The sequence below is a fragment of the Mustela putorius genome, unplaced genomic scaffold, assembly GCF_011764305.1.
Source record: "Mustela putorius furo isolate JIRA1106 unplaced genomic scaffold, ASM1176430v1.1 tig00000430_pilon_pilon_pilon, whole genome shotgun sequence".
NCBI classification, from domain to species: Eukaryota; Metazoa; Chordata; class Mammalia; order Carnivora; family Mustelidae; genus Mustela; species Mustela putorius.
Window position 1 is genome coordinate 12,383,552 of NW_025421377.1, and position 19,274 is coordinate 12,402,825.

Below are 19,274 nucleotides of genomic sequence, written 5' to 3' on the forward strand. Positions count from 1 at the left end.
ACTTACAGATTGTGGATCAGAGGTCTATTTTAAATATATGATCTTGCCATTGTTTGTGTATCCAGTCTCTCACAGTTTCTCTCTCATCTAATTAAGAACATTAGAAAAGTTATAAATATTAAAGAGTTTATAGGACATTGTCATGATACATAATATTTCACACAAAAAATAGCATTCTTCTAATACGTCTATAGAAAAATAGAGATATGCATAAAAATAAAGCATGAAGTCTCTAAGTGTCATCTGATCTACCTTAAACTTCAATATATAAGCAATTTTAAAATTCTATTTTGGACATTTATTAGATCATGGGTCTTCAAAAACTTCTAAAAGTGGACCAAAATAGATAGAATGTTTTAGACCTAAAAGTGAAAATAGTAACTATAATTGAAGGGGGACAAGAGAGAGGCTGGATTGCTATGCATCTGGTTTAAATCTCATTTTGAAACATACAGACAAACCCTGATGTGGAATTCTTTAGTTTTTTATGAATCACTGCTAAGTAGCTCAAATGACTTGATCAGATTCTAGTAAACATTCTAATAATCCAGTAAGCATTGGTTTAGCACAGGTTGTCATAATGACCAAGTTGTAGGGAATGGTTTGAAAAATACTAGTGCTATTACTCCATTGATGTTTGGAGACCAGCAAGCAAAAATAAAAACTTTTTCACAGTGGTCTGTATTTGGTTGTGTCACAAGTAATCATAATAATTATTATGTAAGTTGTATTTAAATATTGAGTTTCCCAGATAAGAAGGCACATATTTGATAACAATGACTACAAAATTAACGTAAGGATAGAAAACCTTCTTAGATAACTCATAGATGTTGTAGTATAAATACTTCATGGCAAAAGATCAAAACTGAGTTAATTTTTATGGTATAGAAGAACAATTAGAAAATTTTTAAAATGCATTTGATTTCACCCACTTTTCAGAGGAAAATATTAGAAAAAAAAAATAAAAAGACTTTGCCTTGATTATAGTTTATATTCTATATTCATATAAGGTAGATGGAATTCAAGCCACAGGGTGTAGTAATAACTTCTCCATCCTCTAACGAAAACCGCAAACCCATTTGTCTAATCAGATATAAAATAGAAAAATTTAATTTTCAGTGTGTTCTATTCGCCTTGGTTTATTTTCTTTTCCTTTGAAATGTGTCTCTTCAACTCACTGGTAGCCCTAAATCATACATGCTCTTCTGATGAATTTTCCAACAAAATATACAGATTGTCTTACTTATTCTTTCAGAGTACAGGTATTTTGTTAATATTATTCAAATTCAATAAGGATGCATTTTTAGGAACAAACTAATCCAAGATGCTGACATCGTAATATGAACAAACGAGATTCCTGCTATCCTGGAAACTATAGCTATCCTGCTATTCCATTAAAGGACTGTTAAAGCCACTTGAGCAACTTACTAATGAACCATAATAAACCCATGTATTCCATGTCAGAGTTTATCTGTTTGTTCTTAAAGTATACTTGTAATTAGCCCAGTATTTATTAACTTCATACAGTGTGCTAGCCATTTTAATAGGTGTCTTGAAAAGTTATCTCATCCATTGTTTATATCTGGAAGAATAGTAATCTCCATTTAGCAGATTATAAAACTGAGTGTCTAAAGGTTAATTGCTTTGGTAAAGGTCACACAGGCAGTAAGCAGTAAAACTGTTCCTCAGTCCAGTTCCTTTCTGCTCTTCTATTTTCAAAACCATCATTCTTTACACCATCCCTACTGGCTTGTGCTATAGATACAGGAAAGTGAGGTAATGATAAAGCTCAAACATGGCCTGGAAGAAAAATGTATTAAGAAGAAAACAGTATTTCCTACCATCCTTCCATAAATGTCATTGCCTTCCAGACATGGGTTCAACTTCAAACATCATATATGTCAGTATCTTCTTTCACGTTTTGTAAACTAAACCTCGTAAGTGTATGAGTTTTTCCCAAGTTCCAAGAGCTGCATTACACACAGACTCAAAACTAGGACTCTCCTCTCCTGACAGTTTGTTCTGAATGCCAGCAAACCATTCTGAAATCAAAGCTGTGGTGGAATGATTATCATCTTAGGATGGAGTGCACCTGTGTTATTGTAAATGCTCATTTGTTAATATAATGCCCTCTAAATTAATATAAGTGTGATGGGCTGTTAGACCCAGGGTCCTTGAAATTTATTTTCTTAAGTGCTTCTTTATATGTTTAATAACGATCATGTAGGTGTCTAAATAAATTCAACTTAGAGAGTTCCTGGAGAAGAAGCAGGAGGCCTGAGAACTTCAGTGCAATGACTGAAAACCAAATATTTTTCTTTACCCTCTCCTAAATAACTGCTCCAATATAACTACTTTTACACAATGAAAAAGGAGTGTGTTCTTATGACTAGAAAAAGATGAGGCGGCAAGCTTTAAGCTCAGAATTAATGAAAAGGTTCCTTAATATTGAATCAAACCTGTCCCTCTTTTGTTATATTTAGTATTTTAATAAGGAATTAATGATAAAAATGAAATTATTTTAAGGTTGGTTAAGCAGAAGCACTTAATAAATTTTGTTCTTGGTAAAAGGATAATAAATGCAAAGCTATATCTCTTGTCATCGTGTGGTTTCAAAAGGTGACTGAATTTTTCATAACTACAGATCCCTATGTCCTCTCCATAGAGAATCATTGAAAAGTGTATCATTATTATTTTCTATAGTACCATTCGGATCCCCTATGTCTACATTATACTAAAACAATTTTGAAATGTGAAAGGTTTAGTTGACTTTTTTGTTCATATATTCAAAAAAAAACCAGTATGAATTGTATTTTATTTTGTTATTTGACTGAATAGACCATTCCTGGCTACTTGAAGCACAAAATATTCAAACACATGAAAAATAAAGTTCTATGCAATCTCTATTAATAAAGGTATACCTTATAAATACCAATTCCTGGTATCTTTTTCTAAAAAAACTTGAGTGTGTTTGCTAAAGCCCACAATATGTGACATGAAGTCACTGTAAAATAATGCAATTTATTATCATTTTGTGACCACTAAGTATAAATTGGCATCACTACATATAGTAATAGCATTTAGTCAGAGCAATTTGTGAAAGTTAAGGATGCATATAGTTGGAAATATTAGGCACACATATACACATTTCATTTAAACATATTAGTGGAATTTCTTTTCTTTTTTTATTCTGTATCATAAAATGATAAATTTAGAGGAAGGCATTATGGGGCCGGCTTAGTGGTACCTCCCACTGCCTTTATTCAGCATATTCAGAGTATGCACTGCAGAAAATGGTTCTCCACTTTCGCATGATACCCCCATTCTACGAAAGATAAAAAAAGAAAGGAGGTGGGGAGAGCAAATGATGACCAGACGTTAGACAGCCCACTTTTAAAGGTCTTTTCCTCAAGCCTCATCAGTGAATTATATATCACTTGGGCAGCTACTGCTAAGAGACTCATAAAGCTTTCACTGGAACCTTGACTCAAATCGGGGTTCTGTCTTTAAAGAAAAGAAAATAGATATTGGGTAGGTAATTACCAGTCACTGCCACAGTATTCTCTTCTGCTGCACAATGGTAAAAAAAATATACATATCCAAACTAAATCCACCTGATTGAAAAATAAGTTGAAGCATACATTCTTTCTAACTCTCCCTGAAAGAAATAATGTATGTTATTAATAAACTATACTTATTAGTGAAACATAAATGAGGCATACTATCTTATGCTGTCTTACAAAGAGATGTTCAGTGTTAAAGGAATGAAGAAACATGAATTAACAGATAACTGGGGAGGCGTACGTGACACATAAAAGGTTTTGGATTCTATGTGCTTATCAGCAGGGCCAACATTAGAATAGAAAAATTAGGTCTTTTAAATATTAAACTAGTTCGCCTTAACTATAAAGGATAATCTTCTAATCTACAAGGTCAAAGAGATGAAAATAGTGATTTCTCATAGTTCTAGGAAAGATCATCTATATCAATGATTGTAAGTGAATACAAAAGAGGTTTAAAACTTTTAATTTATAGGAGTTATTTAAGCATCACAAGCAATACCATAACTGGTTTTCATGTTTAATCAATCAATGACAGATCACTACAATGAACATTCTTCTGAAAATAAATCAGTTAGTAACTGCCTCATATTTTGAAAGTCAGCATATCTGTGGTAGACCCACTCAAGTCAACAAATTTTTTAGGTATTTTTAATCCCCTCCTGCCATTGAACCAATACAAATATCTTCTAAGGCAAAAATCAACCCTGTGTTTCCTTAGCAGGTGACACAATTCCAGAAGAAACCGTCCTCAAAACCCCGTATTAATTTGGCTGGATTGTGAAGGAGATATTTTACATTCAGGTGGGTAGGGAGAGGAAACTTCCTTTTTTTTTTTTTCTTTTCTTTTCTTTCCTTTTTTCTTTCTTTTGAGTTCAGTGTTTGGTAAAAGCCGTAATAGAGATCATCAGAGATTGTCCAGATCTTTACCATGGTTGTTGATTCTCCTGAAGAAGGTTTTCATTGACAGGGTTAGTTCGTAGTTCAAATGTCATTCACTATGTTTTTATCTTTGAGTCATTTGTTGGAATCTTTTGTATGGACAAGGACTGCAAAGAGGCAGTTTAGTCTTTGAACAACAATGAGCAGCTCTGAGAAAAACAAGTATAACTTAATATGATAGATTCAACCACAGTATGTTATTCCCTGAATGTTGTTGAAAGTCTGTTCGCTAAGGTAATATTTAGGATTTTTGCATTACTATTAATAACAAAGTGATATATGGTTTACCTGAGGGGGGTTCCATCCTTCAGGTTTACGTATCATTTTCCTGTACCTAGAACAATTTATGTAGCGATTCAGTTTTCTGGTCTTTTAAGTGTTGCTAAGTATACTCAAAGAAATCATCTGAATATCCCCAGTGAATCATTTGAACTTGGTAAATTTTTGTGGGTTATATTTTTTATAATTTTTTATCTCCTTTGTCAGTTTTTTTTAATTTTCCCTCTACTATTATTAAATTTGAATCATGTATTTTCCTCAAAAATTTTCCATTTCATCTAGATTTTCAAAATTCTGTGGATATATAGTACAGAATATCTAATTATTCTTAATTTCCTGCTATTATATTTAGTTTTCCTTTGTAATTTTTAAAAGATTTTATTTATTTATTTGACACAGAGAGAGAGATTATAAGTAGGCAGAAAGGCAGACAGAGAGGGAGGGGGAAACAGGCCCCCTGCTGAGCAGAGAGCCCAAGGCACGACTCAATTCCAGGACTCTCAGATCATGACCTGAGCTGAAGGCAGAGGCTTAATCCACTGAGCCACTCGCCGGCCTGTACTTTGCAATTTTTTTAATATTTGGTTTTTTCCAATTCCCTTTGCTTATGTTTGCTTATTAATTTTTAAAGAATTTATTTATTTATTTATTTATTTGACAGAGAGATCACAAGTAGGCAGAGAGGCAGTCAGAGAGAGAGAGAGGAGGAAGCAGGCTCCCCACTGAGCAGAGAGCCCAATGTGGGACTCCATCCCAGGATCCTGAGATCATGACCTGAGCCCAGGGCAGAGGTTTAAGCTACTGAGCCACCCAGATGCCCCAGTTATTAATTTTTAAATAAGTATCTTGATTTGTTAACTATATTATTTTTATTTGTTTTGCCTCATTATTTTTTAAGTAGGCACCAAGTGGGACTTGAACACATGACCCTTAGATCAAGACCTGAGCTGAGATCAAGAGTCTAATACTTCACTGATTAGCTATGCAAGGATCCCTTGTCCTTCCTTTTGATTTACTTCATACCTTTTCTACTTTATTGAGTTGGTAAGTAGCTTAAACATACATGATTTAATTTTCATTGATAATTTAAAACTTTTTTTTTTCTCTTATCCATTGCTTTAAATGTATCCTGTTGGTATTTAATGTTTATATTATTATAGTTCACAAGTTCTACAGTTTTGGTTTCCATTTTCTCTTTCATCCTGAAGTTCTTTAGTTTACTCTCTCTCTCTCTCTTTATTTATTTTTTTTGGTAGAAGTTTTTAGCTTTATTGAGGTATCATTGACAAATTAAAAAAAAATTATGACATTTAAAGTCTATAATATGATGATTTGGAATATGTATGTATGTGAAAGGATCCCCCCATCAATAAATTAACACATCTAGCACCTCACATTTAATTTAGATATTTTGCTAGTGTTTTTTGAGGAAGAAAAAATTAGTGATCTTATTGTTTCAAAGGAAACAGATGATGGTATTTGTGGTCAGTAACAAAATTAAAGCTTCTGAGTGAAAATTAGAATTTTGAAAAAAAGAAAATTAGAATGTTGGAAAATTTATATCTGCCACTGTGAACTTGACAGCTTGCCAATATTTAAAGACTCAATAAAATTACTGGTAATCTTATCAACTGTACTTTTAAATATTAAATAGTGAACTATGTCAACATTTGGAAGCTCTGCATAACTTAGCAAGCCAAGATTTTCCAGATTATCAATGCATGATACATTACAGAATATATACAGATATAGATACAATACAGAATCATGTGCAGTGAAAAGATTCTTTCAAAGTCCAAGACCAACCATAGGATTTCAATGTAAGAGAAGACAGAAGCTGATTGAAATGGTTTCAGATCCACTTTACAACTAACATTTAAGAAACTAAATACTCGCCAAGTTTTTTTTTTAATTGAAGTATTATTACATATAATGTTCCATTAGTTTCAAGTGTAAGACATAGTTATTCTACAACTCTATATGTTACGTTATGATCCCCACAAGTGTTGCTACCAACAGTCATGATAAAACACAATATGCTGAGTGAAATAAGTCAAGCAGAGAGAGTCAAGTATCATATGGTTTCACTTATTTGTGGAGCATAACAAATAGCATGGTGGACATAGGAAGTTAGGACATGGAAAGTTTCCCTTGGTGCATTAGACATAATTAGTTGGGGGAAATTGGAAGGGTGGGTGAACCATGAGAGACTATGGACTCTGAAAAACAATCTGAAGGGTGTTAAGTGGTGGGGGGGTGGGAGGCTGGGGGAACCAGGTGGTGGGTATTAGAGAGGGCACGGATTGCATGGACAACTGGGTGTGGTGCATAAACAATGAATACTGTTATGCTGAAAATAAATTAAAAATTAAAAAAAACACAATTACAGTACCATTTACTATATTCTCTATGCTGTACTTTTAATCCCCATGATTTATTCATTCCATAGCAGGACAACTCTACTTCCCACTCCCCTTTGCTCAATGTGCTCATCATCCTTCCTTCCCTTTGGCAACCGGTTTGTTTTTTGGATTTATGTGTTTGTTAATGCTGTGTGTGTATGTGTCTTGTTTTATTTTTAAAGAATCTATAACTGAAATCATACGGTATTTGTTTTTTTCTCTGACTTATTTCACTTAGCATAATACTCCCTAGATCCATCCATGTTGTACCAAATGGCAAGATCTCATCCTTTTTATTGCTGACTAATGTTCCACTATATATATCCCATATCTTTTTCTACCTATTAATGGACACTTGGGATGTTTCCATATCTTGGCTATAGTAAATAATGCTACAATAAACATAAGGGTGCATATTTTTTTTATATTTTTTGAATTAGTGTTTCATTTTCCTTGTTTAAATATTTAGTAGTAGAATTACTATATCGCATGTTATTTCTTTTTTTAATTTTCTGAGGAACCTCCATGCTGTTGTCCACAGTGGCTGCACCAATTTCCACTGACTGCACGAGATTTCCTATTTCTCCATATCCTCACCGATACTTATTATTTCTTTACCTTTCTTATTCTTTTTTCTTCTCTATTCTTTTATCTTTCTCTAATTTTTATTAGAATTGTTTTCCTGTTTGTTTGTTTTGTGTGTGTGTGTGTGTGTGTGTGTGTGTGTGTGTTAAGGTGTATAAGTTCTTTATATATTTTGGATATTAACCCCTAATTATATATATAGCATCTACGGATAGCTTCTCCCATTCAGTAGGTTGTGTTTTCATTTTATCAATGGCTTTCATCCCAGTGCAAAAGCTTTTTATTTTGATATAATACCAACAGTTTAATTTTGCTTTATTTCCCTTGGTGCCGTAGACATAACTAGAAAAACTTTGCTAAGGCCTATGTCAAAGAGATTATTGCCTATGTTTTCTTCTAGGAGTTTTATGGTTTCAGGTCTCTCATTTAGGTCTTTCATCCATTTTAAGCTTATTTTTATATATGGTATAAGAAAGCAATCCTAAAATTTAATTCTTTGGCATGTAGCTCTGGTCCAGTTTTCCCGTCACCATTTATTGAAGAGACTGTATTTCCCCGTTATATATTTTTGCCCTCTTTATTGTAGATTAATTGACCATTTAGGTGTGGGATTATTTCTGGGCTCTCTATTCTGTTCCATTGATCCATGTGTCTGTTTTTGTGCCAGTACCATACTGTTCTGATTATTCCAGCTTTGTAATTTATCTTGAAATCTGTGATCCTGATACTCCCAGGTTTGTTCTTCTTTCTCAAGATTGTTGTGGCTATTTGGAATATTTTATGGTGCTGTACAGAAGTTTTGCAAAAAAAAAAAAAAAAAAAAAGCTATTGATATTTTGATATGGATTGCACCAAATCTGTAGATTGTTTTGGTAGTATAGATATTTTAATAGTATTGATTATTCTAATCCAGGAGCATAAACTATCTTTTCATTTGATTGTATCATCTTCAATTTCTTTCATTAAAATTTTACAGTTCTCAGAGTACAGGTCTTCATCAGCATGGCTAAGTTTATTCCTACGTATTTTATTCTTTTTGGTGCAATTGTAAATGAATCTGTTTTCTTAATTTCTCTTTCTGCTACTTTATTATTAGCATATAGAAACTAAACTGATCTGTGTGTTCATTTTGTATCCTGCAACATTGCTGAATTCTTTTATTACTTCTAATTGTTTTTTGGTGGAATCTTCAGGGTTTTCTCTGTGTAGTATCATGTCATCTGCAAGTAACAAACAGTTTTACTTCTTCCTTACCAATGTGGATGTCTACTTTTTGTTGTTGTTGTTTTGTTTTTTATTTTTTGTATAGCTGCTATAACTGAGACTTCCAGTACTATGTTGAATAAAAGTGAGGAGACCAGGCATCCATGTCTTCTTCCTGATCTTCCTGATCTCAGTGTTTCACCATTGAATATGTTAGCTGTGGGTTGTTCCTTTATGGCCAGTATTATTTTGAGGTATGTTTCCACTAAACCCACTTTGTTGAGAGTTTTTATCATGAATGGATATTGGATTTTGTCAAATTTTTTTTTCTTCTATTGAGATGGTCATGAGATTTTTATCCTTTATTTTATTAATGTAATATATCATATTTGATTTGAACTATTTTTGTATTCTCAGAGTAAATTCTACTTGATTGTGGTGAATGATCCTTTTAAAGTATTATTGAATGCAGTTTGCTGTATTTTGTTGAGAATTTTCACATCTATTGTTCATCAGGGATACTGGTCAATAGTTTTCTTTTTTTGGAGCATCTTTGTCTAATTTAGGTACCAGGGTAATGCTGGCCTTGTAGAGTATATATGGAATCTTTCTTCTTTTCCTCCCCCTCCTCCCCCTCCCTTCCCTCTTCTTCCTCTTTCCCTCCTCCTCCTTCTTCTCCTTCTTCTTCCTCTTTTTTGGAAAGGTTTTGGAATAATGGCTATTATGTTTTCTTGTAATGTCTAGTAGAATTCACCTGTGATGCCATCTGGCCCTAGACTTCTATTTGTTGGGATTTTTTTTTATTACTGATTCAATTTTGTTATTAGTAATCTGTATGTTCAGATTTTCTATTTCTTCCTGATTCAGTTTTGAAAAACTGTATATTTCTAGAAATTTATCCATTTCTTCTAGGTTGCCCAATTTGTTGGCATAGAATTTTTCATAATGGTCTTTTATAATCTTTTGTATTTCTTTGGTGTCAGTTGTTATTTCTTTATCGTATCTGATTTTACTCATTTGTGTCCTCTTTTTCTTTGTTGAGACTGGCTGAAGGCTTATCAATTTTGTTCATCTTTTCAAAGAAATGGCTCTTGCTTCATTGATCTTTTCTATATTTTCTTTGAGTTCCTATTTCATTCATTTCTGCTCTGATCTTTTATTTAATTCTTTCTACTAACTTTGGGTTTTGTTTGTTATTCTATTGCTCGTTTCTTGAGGCATAAGGTTAGGTTGTTTGAACCTTTCCTTTTTTTGAAGTAGATCTATATCACTATAAACCTCTCTTCTAGAACTAATTGAGCTATGTCCCAAATAGTTTGGAGCATTGTTTTTTTATTTGATTTACCTCCAAGTTTTTGTTTGTTTGTTTGTTTTTTGTTTCTTGTTTTTTAAGATCTTATTTATTTATTTGGCAGACAGAGATCACAAGTAGGCAGAAAGGCAGGCAGAGAGAGAGTAGGAAACAGGCTCCCTGCTGAGGAGAGAGCCCGATACAGGGCTCTATCCCAAGATCCTTCGCCAAGCCCAAGATCCTGGGATCATGACCTCAACCGAAGGCAGGGGCTTTAAGACACTGAGCCACCCAGGTGCCCTAAGTCCAAGTTTTGTTGTTGTTGTTGTTTGTTTGTTTTTCTTAATTCCCTTTTTGATTTCTTCATTAACACATTGGATGTTTAGTAGAATTTTTTTGACTGTCAGATGTTTGTGTTTTCTTAGTTTTGGGTTTTTTTTTCCCCTTGTAATTATAGTTCAGTGCCACTGTAGTTGTAAAAAGATGCTTGCTATGATTTCAATCTCCTTAAATTTATTGAGATTTGTTTTATAACCTAACAGGTGATCCATCATGGAGAATGTTCTATGTGCACTTGAGAAAAAAATGTATTCTGCTGGTTTTGGATGGAATATTCTGTGTATATGTCTTGAATCCTAACTGTCTAACATGTTGTTCAAAGCCACTGTTTCCTGGTTGACTTCCTGTCTGGATAATCTACTTATTGATGTATGTCAGGTGTTAGTCTCTTACTATTATTGTATTACTGTCAATTTCTCCATCTATATGTATTAAGATATGTTTTATGTATTTTGATATTCCAATGCTGAATGAAAAGGAATTTACAATTGTTATAACCTCTCATTGGACTGCTCGCTTTATCATTATGTAATATTGTCTTTTTTTACAGTCTTGGTTTTAAAGTGTATTTTGTCTTATATTACAAATGCTGAACTTTTTTTCCTTTGATTTGCATGAAATATATTTTTCCACCTTTCACTTTTATTCTATATGTGTCTTTAGGTCTGAAGTGATTCTCTCATAGGCAGCATATAATTTTTTTAATCCATTCTGTCCTCTTCTACATTTTGATTAGAGCATTTGAACCATTTACATGTATTTATTTGTTTTTTATTCATTTATTTACTTTTCGTTAGTAGAAGCTTTTATATTTGGTGGGGGGAGGCACTAAAATTCAAAAAAGTTTTCCAGCCATACACATGAGTGTTATGGGCAAGGGGAGATATCTATCTATCCAGCCCCAGCCCCAGCCCCCAGACTATGTGGTTTGGGCAGCAATAACAGGTATGGGATAATGGGATAATGACCCCCAAAATGAAAAAGACTTGTGTGTATGTATGAGGAGAAGAAGGGTATAAAAGCAGTGGGGAGTGGTGGGGGAAAATGACAGACCAGGTCAGTACTGGGAATACCACAGGTGGGAGGTCATTTCATAATATTTATTGTTGATCATACCACTGTGGATACCCTCTTTGCCCATCAGGAGTCATGGTGACTTAGAAATCATGGACAGAGATGATGAAATTGGGAGCTCCACCAGGGATGGCTGCCCCCAGAAGGAGGGTGAATCTTTAGAGCTTATGATAGCCAAATGCTGACAGGTCTCATCAGCCATGAAGTTGTTGATATAGGAATTCCACCTGGACACAGCACTGCTAATAGAGCTGCTTTCAGCACTGCTGCTGAGCCATGGATGGGCTTTGGGGATTCAGGCTAAGCCATTTATATTTAAAAAAATTATTGCTAGATATATAGTTATTGCCATCTATTGATTGTTTTCTGATTGTTTTGTAGTTGTTTTTTGTTCCTTTCTTCTCTTTCTCTCTTTCCTTGTGATTGATGGCTTTCTTTAGTGTTATTCTTGGCTTTCTTTCTCTCTATTTTTTGTGTGTCTATTATAGCCTTTTGGTTTGTGGTACCATGAAGTTCATACATGACATCCTAAGTATATAACAGTCCAAATTAAGTTGATGGTTACTTAAGTACAAACACAGTCTAAAAGAACTTCATTTTTACTTCTGCCTCCAAAGTTTATGCCTATGTTATCATATTTTACACTTTTGATATTGTGAGTTCCCTTAACTAAGTTTAGATAATTTGATTTTACTATTTTTGTCTTTTAACCTTTATAATCTTTTAACCTTTATACTCGTTTATAGGTGATTCTTCTACTTCTTTACTCATGATATTTTTATTTCTCATAAATTTGATGAAATGATCTTGTATATTGTCATCTCCTGTGTAGACTATATGCATCTGGTGACTTTGGCTGGGTGGCTAGAGTTGTGGCTGTTGTGGGCTGGTGTTCCCGGGTACTCTGTGTTAGGGCTGCTCTGGTGGGATGGCTGGAGCTAAAGTGCACATGGACTAGAACAGTCCTACAATTTTGCAGAAGACAACATCACCAGACACCTGAAGCTAAAGTGATTGCAAGCCAAGGTGTCTTGGGGTTCTTTGTGCAGAGGGCAACCTAGCCAGATAGCTGAAGCTGAAGTAGATGAAAGGCAGGGTTTCTTGGAGTGCTTCATGTATGGGACCCACTGATGGTGTGGCCAGGGCCCAAGTGGGCATCAGCCAGGGGGTCATAGGGTGCATTGCATAGGGATTGCTTTGGTGGGGTGGCTGGAGCCAAGTTGAGTGTTGGCTGGAGGGTGGGTCTCAGGGAACTCTCTGTAATAGGCGCCCTGAAAGGCAGCTAGAACCAGAATAGTATGGACCTCTATGTTACAGGGTGCTTTGTGTCTATATCACCTTAGCAAGACAACTGGTGCTATACTGAGCACTGACTGGGTTGTCTTTGTGTATGCTACATTGGGGCTGCCTTGGCTGGGGCTTCTGTAAGTCAGGAGCCCAGGGCTCACTAAGGCAGTAGTTCAGTTAGGGTGCCCAGACCTTGCTCCTGTCCATGCTATCAAGATGCAGGTAAACACAAACCATTGTACTCACTAGTCCCTCAGACCTGGTGAGATTTTCTAGCAGCTCCCAGCCGTTTGACAGGGTTCTAGGGCTGATTCCTTTATATTCTACTTGTCCTTTTAAACCTTAGATCTTTTTGTGTGCCCCAGACCAGAAAAAACGGCTTCTAGTCCCACTGCAGCTCACAGAATCAGAAGTGTAGGCTCCCTTTGTTTTATGCCTCCATGTCTCCATCTCTCCATGTCTTCATCTCCATTCTCTCCATTCTCTCTCATTCTTTGTGCAAAAGCCATGCTAGTAAGCCCTCAGATCTTCTTCAGAAAGAATGGCTTCAGAAAGTTCTTCTTCAGAAAGAATGGCTTCAGAAACAACGGCCCTATAAGTAGATGTAAATTGGGTATGTCCACAGAGGAGGTAAGTTAAGGGTCGTCCTATATCTCTATCTTAGACCAGAACTCCCCATCCAAAAATATTTTATTTTTATTTTGGTTTTTGTTATTTTTAGAGAGAGAGAGAAGGAGAGGTGGGTGGGGGGAGCAGAGGGAGAGGGAGAGAGAGAATCTTAAGTAGGCTTCATGCACAGCACAAAGCTCTATGAGGGGCTCCAACTCACAATAGTATTTTAATAGGTAGCTTTAAAATGTCTGTGTGAAAGATTTTTCTGAATGTTTGCTTTATTAATTTCTCATTTTACATTTTTATCAGGAAGTGTTTGTAACTTTTCTATAGCATAGAATTTAATATTGCTTCAAAATGTAATATATAGGCAAATTTTTTGTCAGTGTTCTATGTGTACTTGAGCTCTTATATATATTCTTTCTTACAGGATATAATATTTATTTTTGGTTTTGCCTCAAATCCTTTTCATTAATTTAATTTTATTTTCTTCAGTTTACTAAAATTCATTGTTTATGCACCATACCCAGTGCTCAATGCAATACATGCCTTCCTTAATACCCACCACCAGGCTCACCCAAACCCCCACCTCTCTCCCCTCCAGAATGCTCAGTTTGTTTCTCAGCATCCATAGTCCCTCATGGTTTGTCTCCAGCTCTGATTTCCCTCAACTCACTTCTCCTCTCCATCTGTCAATGTCCTCCGTGTTATTCCTTAAGCTCCATAAGTAAGGGAAACTATATGATAATTCACTCTCTCTGTTTGACTTATTTCACTCAACATAATCTCCACCAGTCCTATCCATATTGATACAAAAGTTGGGTACATCCTTTCTGATGGAGGCATAATACTCCATTGTATATATGGACATTGTATATATGGACTTCTTTATCCATTTGTCTGTTGAAGGGCATCTCGGCTCTTTCCACAGTTTGGAGTCTGTGACCATTGCTTCTATGAACATTGGGGTACAGATGGCCCTTCTTTTCACTACATCTGTATTTTTAAGATAAATACCCAGTAGTGCAATTGCAGGGTCATAGGGTAACTCTATTTTTAATTTCTTAAGGATTCTCCACAGTGTTTTCCAAAGTGGCTGTACCAACTTGCATTCCCACCAACAGTGTAAGAGTGTTCCCCTTTCTCCACATCATCTCCACCACTTGTTGTTTACTGTTTTGTTGATTTTGGCCATTCTGACTGGTGTAAGGTGGTATCTCAATGTGGTTTTGATTTGAATCTCCCTGTTGGCTAATGATGATAAACACTTTTTCATGTGTCTGTTAGCTATTTGTATGTCTTCTTTGGAGAATTGTCTGTTAATGTCTTTTGCCCATTTTTTGATGTGAATATCTGTTTTATGTGTGTTGAGTTTGAGAAGTTCTTTGTAGATCCTGAATATCAGCCCTTTGTCTGTAGTGTCATTTGTGAATATCTTCTCCCATTTGGTGAGTTGCCTCTTTGTTTTGTTAACTGTTTCCTTTGCTGTCCAGAAGCTTTTGATCTTGAAGTCCCAAAAGTTCATTTTCACTTGTTTTGCCTTTGGAGACATGTCTTTTTTTTTTTTAAGGTTTTATTTATTTGACAGACAGAGATCACAAGTAGGCAGAGAGGCAGGCAGAGAGAGGAAGGGAAAGAGGCTCTCTGCTCAGCAGGGCCAATTCAGGGCTCAATCCCAGGACCCTGGGATCATGACCTGAGCCAAAGGCAGAGGCTTTAACCCACTAAGCCACCCAAGTGCCCTGAAGAGATGTCTTGAAAGAAGTTGCTGTGGCTTATATTGAAGAGGTTACTGCTCATGTCAAAGAGGTTACTGTCTATGTTCTCCTCTCGGATTTTGACACATTCCTGCCTCACATGGAGGTCTTTATCCATTTCAAGTTTATCTTTGTATATGGTGTAAGAGAATGGTCAAGTTTCAATCTTCAATACATAGCTGTCCAACTTCCCCAGCACCATTTATTGAAGCAACTGTCTTTTTCCCACTAGATATTTTTTCCTGCTTTGTCAAAGATTTTTTGCCCATAGAGTTGAGGGTCCATATCTGGGCTTTCTACTCAGTTCCACTGGTCTATGTGTCCTTTTTTTGTGTCAGTACCATGCTGTCTTGGTGATCACAGCTTTGTAGTAAAGTCTGAAATCAGGCAACATGATGCCCCCAGTTTTGTTTTTCCTTTTCAACATTTCCTTAGCAATTCAGGGTCTCTTCTGGTTCCATACAAATTTTAGGATTATTTGTTCCAGCTCTTTGAAAAATGCCAGTGGAATTTTGATTGGGATGATACTGAAAGTACAGATTGCTCTAGGTAGTATAGATATTTTAACAATGTTTATCTTCTGATCCATGAGCATGGAATGGTCTTCCATCTTTTTGTGTCTTCTTCAATTCCTTTCATGAGTGTTCTGTAGTTCCTTGAGTACAGATCCTTTACCTCTTTGGTAGGTTTATTCCCAGTTATCTTATGGTTCTTGGTGCTATAGTAAATAGAATCAATTCTCTAATTTCCCTTTCTATATTTTCATTGTTAGTGTGTAAGAAAGCAACTGATTTCTGTACATTGATCTTTTTATCCTGACATATTACTGAATTGCTGTATGAGTTCTAGTAGTTTGGGGGTAGAGTCTTTTGGGTTTTCCATACAAAGTATCATGTCATCTGTGAAGAAGGAGGGTTTGACTTCTTCTTTGCCAATTTGAATACCTTTTATTTCTTTTTGTTGTCTGATTGCTGTTGCTAGGACTTCTAATACTATGTTGAACAATAGTGGTGAGAGTAGACATCCATGTCATGGTCCTGATCTCAAAGGGAGGGTTGTAAGCTTTTCCCCATTGAGGATGATATTTGCTCTGGATTTTTTAATAGATAGATTTATGAAGTTGAGGAATGTTCCCTCAATCCCTATATTTTGAAGGGTTTTAATCAGGAACGGTTACTGTACCTTGTCAAATGCTTTTTCTGCATCAATTGAGAGGACCATGTGGTTCTTCTCTCTTCTCTTAGGATTCGCTGTCCCATTCATTGATTTGTGAATGTTGAACCACCCTTATATCCCATGGATAAATCCCACCTGGTCATGGTTATAATCTTTTTAATATACTGTTGGATCTTATTAACTAGGATCTTGTTGAGAATATTAGTATCCATATTCATCAGGGATATATATTGGTCTGAAATTCTCCTTTTTAGCAGGGTCTTTGCATGGTTTGGGCATCAGGATAATTAATGCTGGCTTCAAAGAGTCTGGAAGTTTTCCTTCTGTTTCTATTTTTTGACACAGTTTCAGGAGAACAAGTATTATTTCTTCTTTGAATGTTTGGTAGAATTCTCCAGGGAATCCATCAGGTCCTGCTTTTTGGGAGGTTTTTGATTACTGCTTGAATCTCGTTACTAGATATTGGTTTATTCAGGTTGTCAATTTCTTCCTAAATCAGTTTTGGAAGTTTATAGGTTTCAAGGAATGCATCCATTTCTAAGATACTTAACTTATTTAAGCATCTTATTTAAGCATTTAGGTTAACTTATTTAAGCATCTTATTTAAGCATCTAGGTTGCTTAACTTATTTGCATAAAACTGCTGATAATTTCTGATTGTTTCTATTTCCTTGGTGTTAGTTGTGATCTCTCCCTTTTCATGCATAATTTTATTAATTTGGGTCCTCTCTTCTTTTGGATTAGTTTGGAGAGTGGTTTATTGATCTTATTGATTCTTTCAAAAAATTGCTTCTAATTTCGTTGATTTGTTGTACTGTAACTCTAGTTTCTATCTCATTGATCCCTGCTCTAATCTTGATTATTTCCCTTCTTGTGTATGGGGTTGGCTTAATTTGTTGTTGATTTTCCCTTCTTTAAGGTGTAAAAAGAGCTGATATATTCTGGATTTATCAATTTTTTTAAGAGAGGCTTGGATGGCTATATATTTCCCCCTTAGGACCACCTTTGCCGTAACCCATAGGTTTTGGACCAGTAAGTCTTCATTCTCACGGGTTTCCATGAATTGTTTAAGTTCTTCTTTGATTTCCTGGTTGATCCAAACATGCTTAAGTACGGTGGTCTTTACCTTCCAATTTTTGAATTCCTTCCAAACTTTGTCTTGTGATTGAGTTCCAGTTTCAAAGCATTGTGGTCTGAGAATATGCAGGGAATAACCTCGATATTTTAGTATCAGTCGAGCCCTGATTTGGACCCAATATGTGGTCTATTCTGGAGAGAGTTCCTTGTGCACTCAAGAAGAATGAGTATTTTGTTGTTTTAAGGTGGAATGTTCTGTATATATCTATGAGTCCATCTGGTCCAATGTCTCATTCCAAGCTCTTGTTTCTTTATTGATTTTTCTGCTTGGATGATCTATTACTGAGAGTGGCATATTAAAGTATTAATGTATTCATATCAGTAGGACTCTTTATCTCGATTAACATTTGTTTTATGTAGGTGGCTGCTCTCATATTGGGGGTATAAATGTTTACAATTGTTAGATCTTCTTGGTGGATAGACCCATTAAGAATGATGTAGTGTCCTTCTTTATCTCTGACTACAGTCTTTAGTTTAAAATCTAATTTATCTGATATAAGAATCTTTACCTAGGCTTTCTTTTGAGGCCCATTGATATGAAAAATGCTTTTCCATTCCTTCACTTTCAGTCTGGTTGTATCTTTAGGTTCCAAATGGGTCTCTTGTAGACAGCATATGGACGGGTCCTGTGGTTTTATCCAATCTGCCATTTTATGGGAGTGTTTAGGCCATTCACATTGATAGTAATTATTGAAGGAGACATTTTTATTGACATCATGTTGCCTGTGAAGTCCTTGTTTCTATAGATTATCTCTGTATATTTCTGTTCTATGTCATTCTTGGGTTCTTTTTTTTTTTTTAAGTCTTTGTGGTTTCTTAAAATTTATTTATTTATTTAGACAAAGATGTTATACATCCTGCTCTTCTTTTAAGATTTTATTTATTTACATATTTATTTGTCATAGAGGAGAGAGAGAGAGAGAGAAAGAGAGCACGCACACAAGCAGGTAGAGTGGCAGGCAGAGGCAGGGAGAGAAGCAGGTTCCCTGCCAAGCAAGGAGCCTGATGTGGGGCTCGATCCCAGGACCCTGGGATCATGACCTGATTCGAAGGCAGTGGCTTAACCGACTGAGCCACCCAGGCATCCCAAGTTCTTTCTTCTTTTATAGGACCCCCCCCCCTTAATATTTCTTGTAGTTCCAGCTTGGTGGTCACATACTCTTAAACCTTGCTGGTCTTGGAAGCTCTCTATCTCTTCATCCATTTTGAATGTCAGCCTTGCTGGATAAAGTATTCTTGGCTGCATGTTTTTCTCATTCAGTGCCCTAAGTATGTCTTGCCAGCCCTTGTCCAAAACCTATGGTTTACAGCAAAGGTGGTCCTAGGGGGAAGTATATAGCCATCCAAGCCTCCCTGAAAAAAATTGAAAAATCCAGTCCTGCAGACAGGTCTGACATTATTTTGATGAACCTTCCTCTTTATATGAGGGATATATTCCCCCTAGATGCCCTCAGAAGCTCTTGTCTAAAATTATGATTGTCAATCTCACAATCAGGTGCCTCAGGGTCTTTCTAAATTCCTTGATCTTTGGGGGTGTTATTTCTGCCTCTAGGGGATGAACACTGGTTCCAATCCCCAGACTGGGAAAATTTTCACTTAGAATTTGTTCTTTCTTCACCCTCTCTGGGATC